The sequence below is a fragment of the Mastomys coucha genome, unplaced genomic scaffold (assembly GCF_008632895.1).
Source record: "Mastomys coucha isolate ucsf_1 unplaced genomic scaffold, UCSF_Mcou_1 pScaffold16, whole genome shotgun sequence".
In the NCBI taxonomy this organism is placed as follows: Eukaryota; Metazoa; Chordata; class Mammalia; order Rodentia; family Muridae; genus Mastomys; species Mastomys coucha.
In genome coordinates, this window is record NW_022196898.1 from 62746687 (window position 1) to 62752911 (window position 6225).

General features: G+C 38.0%; 1 long non-coding RNA gene across 1 annotated transcript in view; it reads right to left on the minus strand.

Annotated features, from left to right (window-relative positions):
- Positions 1 to 5927, minus strand: part of LOC116093667 — a 38870-nt gene extending 32943 nt beyond the window's left edge. Inside the window, exon 1 of the long non-coding RNA XR_004119783.1 lies at positions 5714 to 5927. This is a non-coding gene — a long non-coding RNA (uncharacterized LOC116093667). The remainder of the gene's footprint in view (positions 1 to 5713) is intronic.
- Positions 5928 to 6225: the final 298 nt, after the last annotated feature.

Consider the following 6225-nt stretch of genomic DNA (forward strand, 5'->3'; position numbering starts at 1 on the left):
ACAAGACACAACTCAAATTCTTTAACCCAGAAAGACAACTTACTGTCTTGCTAATGGGAAAAAAAGGGTGCACTTTCATAGACTCATACCAGGCTACATCAAAGACTCAATGGATCATCACAGGATATATTCTGTTTCCAACATTTAGGTCTGTTTTGTGTTTTAAAAGGTTTTATTCTCAGATTTGGTATGTTGGTCTTGAAAGATTCAGACTCATAACATATTTATAATCTGACCATTAGAACATATTTTTCCTTCATCATAGTTCCACAAACTCAAATTGGGCTTGATTAGGTCACATAGCTAACCCAGAGCTAATCCTTATACCCAGAAGACATGATAGTCTTTGTCCCCCTCATCCCCTAAATGCAGATACACACAAACATCATAGAGTAAAAATGAGAAAAAAGAAAATCAGGGTTCTGTTACTAGATAGTGGATAAATTTGACTTGAAGAAAAACTAATAGTCATTAAAATAGGATATTGGTGGTACAATACAATCTTCACAACTTTTTAAAGTTATAACCCCTTCAAATCTCAAAGGTTTGAAACCACCAGATTGATCCAACACCAGGAAGACATAGAGAAGACCTTTATAATGGCCACAGAAGAATCCTTCGATGTCTAAGTAGCTGGTACTGCAAAGAACAAAATTTGTTATTTTTCTTCCTTAACTATTTAGAGGTCTCAAGGTAAAATTTTCTTTTAATGGCATTGTATGCCTGTGAAACTTATTCCTGAATTTTACAATATATAGATGAAATAAAAAATAATCTATTACCCATATAGTACTTTTTACCTTTATCAAAATGAAGAGAATAAAGAAGAGTAGAATACCCAGATGACCATCAACAGTGCCACCAACACCAGCCTGTATATAGATTAAGCATAGAGACCCTAGTTAAAGACCTAGCACCATTTTGGATCTACTTATTCTCTTGGTTTGTTAAGTGAAAAAAATGTGTCAGGATTAACATGAACTTTAAGAATATAGAAACAATAGCCTTGTAGCAGAGTATGGCTTGTCTGGCATCAGTGGGAGGACAGGCCCTTGGTCCAGTGTTGGGCAATGCCCGTGCAGAGGGGGTGGGAGTGGAGAGTGGGCGGGTGCATGGGGGAACACCCTCATAGAAGCAGCGGGAAGGCATAGGCGTTTGTGGAGGGGAAACCAGAAAAGAGAATAACATTTGAAGTTGAATAAATTTGAATTGAATAAATTTATTTGAATAAATAAAATATCCAAGAAAAAAGAAAAAAAAGAAAGATGTTATATTGATAAATAAATTTTATCTAAAATTATTGATATAGTTACCCTAGAAAAAGAAGTCTGAGAATAATCACATTATATCACTTATTCATTTTGAACAAACTTCTTTATGTTTCTGTCATGTTTCCAGACAGCTCATTGTAAAGATTGTAAGAGCTACTTGTCAGGATGGATAGAAGCAAAACTGTGTCCTCTGGATATGATAGCACATGTGCACTCATGACATCACAGCAACTCTGGCTGTTCCCACTTGACTAACACAGTCAATGTTGTAACATAGTACAAAAGGAGTTTATGAGTCTCCTAACTAAATAGCTGCAGACAATTGATGGTTTCTGGGAGAGAGTTGGTTTTCTATAAGGGTGTGGCTTCTGAAACATAAATCATAAACTACTGGATGGTCTCATATCCAGAGTTGACATACATACTACTATGTATGTATATATGTATATGTGTGTATGTATATATATGTATGTATGCAAATATATATACATATATATATATATATATATATAATTGGAGTAGATCTATGAGAAGTTAGGAGGAGAACTTGGGATTAAATTGTCAAATTTTATTGTATGAAATTTACAAAGAATAATTTTAAAAAGAAAGCAGTTTTACATCACCAACAAGCATTTCAAATGTAAAGTTTATGGGGCCAGAACTAGGTTAGAGGTTTATTTTTCCAGCTAGAGAGTCAGATCCTTAAAAATTAGAGGAGAATTCTATTTTATAATAACCTTACCACATAATCAAGGTCTGGTCAAGAAGAAAATAACCAAAAATTTTATTTGTTTGTATAATTTCTTTAATTATGGGAGTGCACAGGTGGGTGCGTGTGAATATGGATGTATATAGGTGTTCACGTGTTCAAATTTCAGTCCTTATAAGCCAACCATGCTGCATTTTAGGAAAAGGTTTCACTTTGGCCTGGAACTTGCCAAATAGACTAGGCTGGATAGCCAGCAAGTCCCTGTGATCTATTTGTCTTCTCATCTTTGGTGCTGGGATTCCAGACTCATAGCATCACGTTAGTGCAGATTATTATAGATCAAATTTAGTTCTTCATGCTTGTGCAGCAGGAATTTTACTAGCTGAGATATTCTCCAGACCCCCAAAAGATTTTTAAAAACACGTTAAGTAATACCAAATATTTAGGTCATATGGATTATGTAGAAGAACAACGGAAGTACTACAGTTATGTGGGATAATGCTTACGTACATGTGAAAGATGAGGGATTTAGTTGTTATAATGGAAACCTCTTGAGGAGTTTGTACAAAATGTAATTAATGTAAAGTATTTACTAAATCTGAGCACACTCACAAGTGTCACCAAGGTATGGCAATTTCCTTGTAATTCTGTTTTTATCAGTGTCATCCTCATTTTTATGGGAGGCACTTTATTGTAGCCTTTATATGAATTTCTACTTAATGCCGTGCAGATGTATTTTTATGTATGCTCACTTTCAGAGTCCACAACCTTGAGTTTGCCCTCTGTATTTTCAAAGTGTTTTCTTGGCAAAAAGACATTGTCGGAAAGTTGCCCCTACTTTTAAAAGTCTCATTCTGAAAGAGTCTGGTGGTTCCAAAGTCAACCACCTGCTTTCATCTCCAAAGCTCACTCCAAGTTAAAAAATCACTCAACTCCAGTATACTACCTGACATGAAAAGTTTCAGCTTGAAAGGACCTCCAGCCTGTGCCCACCATCAAGATCCACAAAGTGGGCAGAGGTAGCAGTGAGCTCGGAAAAAAAAAATGATGAGTCTAAGCATGCTCACAGTGTGAGATTTGCAAAAATGAAAGGGCACTGCAGAGGTGGCCCCGCTCAGGGAATTGCATAAATGAGCAGGCAGCTCTATGCAGACCACAAAAACAGATTAATCAGGCTTTGGAACAATTTTATTCTAGTTTGTATTCTTTGGGGAGAACTTCCTTAGCTGCAACTAAATGGGGATCCCTGAGGCCTGCCAAATATCCCATTTACATTAGCATAAATTTGCATATGTTGACATACAAAATGATAGGCTGCTAGAAGATATTCTTTCACAATCTCAGGTAGGTGATTTTTGTTGGTTGTTCTGTTTTGCTGTATTTTCTGTGACTTTCTTGAAAGTATAGCTGAGACTTCCAAAATCCATGGCCTGGGTAAAGAATATCTTCTCCTTGTCACTGGGTAGGTACACCTTCAGCTCTAAGAAATTCCCTTCTTTAATATAGGTCATAGATTTCTTGTTTAAAAGGAATGGTGGAATTTCAAAAAAGTCCTAAAAGTTTGATGCATCTAAACTTCTAACTCCAATTTACTACATCTCTCTGGGATACATCCTGGTGAGCTAAGTTAGGGATTGACAAATCCCTAGAATTTCCTGTGACTCATTTACTTAAGTTTGCCAGTGCCAGACTAATACAGAAGTAAGGCTCACACGCATCCATTGGACCTAGCACAGAGTCCCCAATGAAGGAGCTAGAGAAAGGACCCAAGGAGCTGAAGGGGTTTGCAGCCATAAGCTACAAAAACATGAACTAACCAGTACCCCTAGAGCTCCCAGGGACTAAACCACCAACCAAAGAGTACACATGGTGGGACTCATGGCCCCAGCTACATATGTAGCAGAGGATGGCCTAGTCAGTCATCAATGGGAGGAGAGGCCCTTGGTCCTGTGAAGGTTCTATGCCCCAGTGTAGGGGAATGCCAGGGCCAGGAAGCAGGAGAGGGTAGGATGGTGAGCAGGGGGAGTGGGGAGAGAATAGGGGTTTTTTGTTTTGTTTTGTTTTGTTTTTTGTTTTGTTTGTTTGTTTGTTTACCAGAGGGGAAACCAGGAAAGGGAACAACATTTGAAATGTAAATAAAAAAAATATCTAATGAAAAAAAGAAAAAAAAGTTTGTTTTGTCTGTACCTCAGGCACGCATCCATCCATATATGTCTAGTCTAGGACTGCTCTCCCATTACAGCCTACACAGGTATATCACAACAGTCTTTTCACTTGTAGCCCCAAATATTTACCATTTAGTCTTTGACAAATTTGGGTCTAAATTAAGAATAATAAGAACTTTCATTTTCTAGTCAATCTATTACACTAATAATGTCCTACATGTAAGTAAATTGAAAGGCCACTAGAAAAAAAAAGAGGCAAGGCATGTTCGAAGAAACCTGCATAGATATTTGTTCTGGTCATAAGTAATGTTTATTCAAACAATAAAAGACATCTATGGCCAATTGCTCTGATGCTCAAAAGCATTGTAAAATGCTATTGTCACACTCAAATTAGCTTTTCAGTCATGTGTGGGCACAATATAAATTGAAAGCCCAACTGTCATTTTATTCTAAGTCATTTTCTGACACAATCTATTTGAAATAGGTCACAATTTGCTTTATGGGTTGTTCTTATAGGCTTTACCAAATGAAAAGTGATTTTTTTTTTAAGCTTCAACCTCTCCCCATTCCAGTTTGAATGACTTCTTAATTAATAGCTGAAGGTAGTAGTTGAATGAATTCTACAGTGGGTCCTATTTTAATTATATCAAAAGGGGTGAAGTTAAATCATGCAATAAATGAGAAGGGAATAAAAGAACCTTAGCCTAGATAAAATAATTATAGAATCTAGATCAAATAATTATAGAATAAGTCTCATCTGGCTTGGCTTTAAGTGTGTCTCTTCTACTCAATATAAAAGAAGAACAAATATTAAGACCATAGTTTTAAGCTGGACATGGGAGAAAGAAAATCAAAATATCTACCTTGAGATCTTTGGAAAATGTTCTCATTTAGTCAGACGCCTGTAGCAGAAACATTTCCTACTGTGAACTTTTTTATGAAAACTCTTCCTTTTGCTGTCCCTTTAATTCTAGTCCCTGGTGTTCACTAAGTGGAAACCTCTGTTTCTTTGGATTCATTAAATTATATTATTTCTCTCTCCTTTTTTTTCTTCACCCAAACAATGCTGTGCTTAGAATCAGTGTGGAGCCACAGAGATCTGAATTTGATTTCCAGCAATCTGAACTTGAGAAAGTTTCTGGAATTTACCAAGCAAGCTTGCTGCTTCAAAAGAATGTTCTGACACTGGGCAATTTATAAAGCTGAGGCATTTGTGTTTCATCATTCTGAAAGCTAGGAAGTTCAAAGTTTAGGGAACTATATTTGGTAATTTTTTTAATTAATTAATTTATTTTTTACGGTTTTTTGAGACAGGGTTTCTCTGAGTAGCCCTGGCTGTCCTAGAACTCACTCTGTAGACCAGGCTAGCCGCGAACTCAGAAATCCGCCTGCCTCTGCCTCCCAAGTGCTGGAATTAAAGGCATGCACCACCACTGCCCGGCTACACTTTATATTTTATTCCCAGCCTTCCCCCTGTCCTCACCCACCCTCAGACTGTTCCACATCCCATTACCTCCTCCTCACCCCCTGTCTCCACGTGGATGTTCCCACCGCCTACCCCATCTTACCTCTAAATTCCCTCTGGCCTCCAGTCTCTTGAAGCACATCTTGAGGTACAGTTAGGCACATCATCTCTGAATGAATACAGAACTGGAAGTCTACTGTATGTGTGTTAGAGACCTCATATCAACTGATGCATGCTGTCTGTTTGGTGGTCCAGTGTTTGAGAGATCTTGGGGGTCCAGATTAATTGAGACTGCCAGTCCTCCTACAGGATCGCCCTCCTCCTCAGCTTCTTCTAGCCTTTCTCTAATTCAACCACGGGGGTCAGCTGCTTCTGTCCATTGGTTGGGTGCAAACATCTGCATCTGACTCTTTCAGCTGCTTGTTGTGTCTTTCAGAGTTCGGTCATGCTACTTCCCTTTTTGTGAGCACTCCATAGCCTCAGTAATAGTGTCAGGCCTTGGGACTTCCCCTTGAGTTGAATCCCACTTTGGGCCTGTCACTAGACCTTCTTTTCCTCAGGCTCCTCTCCATTCCCATCCCTGCAATTCTTTCAGACAGGAACAATTATGGGTCA